This window comes from Sinocyclocheilus anshuiensis, unplaced genomic scaffold (genome assembly GCF_001515605.1).
Source record: "Sinocyclocheilus anshuiensis isolate Anshui unplaced genomic scaffold, SAMN03320099.WGS_v1.1 scaffold276, whole genome shotgun sequence".
NCBI classification, from domain to species: Eukaryota; Metazoa; Chordata; class Actinopteri; order Cypriniformes; family Cyprinidae; genus Sinocyclocheilus; species Sinocyclocheilus anshuiensis.
Window position 1 is genome coordinate 70939 of NW_015554080.1, and position 1163 is coordinate 72101.

At 35.0% G+C, this 1163-nt stretch overlaps 1 pseudogene; it reads left to right on the plus strand.

Annotated features, from left to right (window-relative positions):
• The window catches only part of LOC107669030 (glutamate receptor ionotropic, kainate 2-like), a 66074-nt pseudogene that overhangs the window by 49332 nt on the left and 15579 nt on the right, over positions 1 to 1163 (plus strand).

The window sequence follows — 1163 nt, forward strand, 5'->3', positions numbered from 1 at the left end:
TGCTAGCGACATGCTAGTAACTTGCTAATCATGCTAGCAACATGCTAGTAAAATGCTAATAATGCCAGCAAAATGCTAGTAACAGGCTAATCATGCTAAAAACATGCTAATCATGCTAGCAACATGCTAGTAAAATGCGAATAATGCCAGCAAAATGCTAGTAACAGGCTAATCATGCTAAAAACATGCTAATCATGCTAGAAACATTATCAGAAAGAAATAGATATAGAAATGTTATCAACATCTATCTAATCTATCGAAATTTTCAAACTTCAGGCTTTTACAACTGCTTTAAACTTTGTCTTAACAAACTTTTTTATCTAGTTGTTATTATAATAGTGAGTACATGTAACACGTGTAACAAGAACACCTTAAAATAAAGTTTTGCCAACTTTTTTATCATGGGCATTAATATGTATTGAAATCTAAAGATGCAAATAGATAAAGTGTAATAAAATAAACACAGTATTTTAGTCTGAAAGAAACATGACCAAAAACTGGCCAGTGCATGAAAACGCGGCAGTTTTGCATGTAATGTCTTGCCTTTAGTGCTTTAATGTTTGCTCTCAGTGTTGATGAGTGTGTGTGTGTGTTTGCGGCAGTAAATGCATCAGTCTATGCTCTCTCTGTGCGCTCAGGTTCAGTCCGTACGAGTGGTATAACCCTCACCCCTGTAACCCAGACTCAGACGTGGTGGAGAATAACTTCACGCTGCTCAACAGCTTCTGGTTCGGGGTCGGCGCTCTCATGCGTCAAGGTGAGCTCGTTAGCGTCTCAGTGTCATGCCTTGTCCAAGTACACACACCTTTCCAATGCATGTTAAATATTAATATAATAATTAGATAGTACATATAATTTGGTGGAAAAACAAAGTGTTGCACGTTTAATCGGTGCAAAGATGAGCAGTGGTGATATTTATGTTGCAACCATTTTTCTTTTATGCCAAAAGTCATTAGGATATTAAGTAAAGATCATGTTCCATGAAGATATTTAGTAAATTTCCTACCGTAAATATATCAAAACTTAATTTTTGATTAGTAATATGCATTGCTAAGAACTTAATTTGGACAACTTTAAAGATGATTTTCTCAATATATAGATTTTTTTTTGCATCCTCGGATTCTAGATTTTCAAATAGTTGTATCTCAGCCAAATATTGTCCT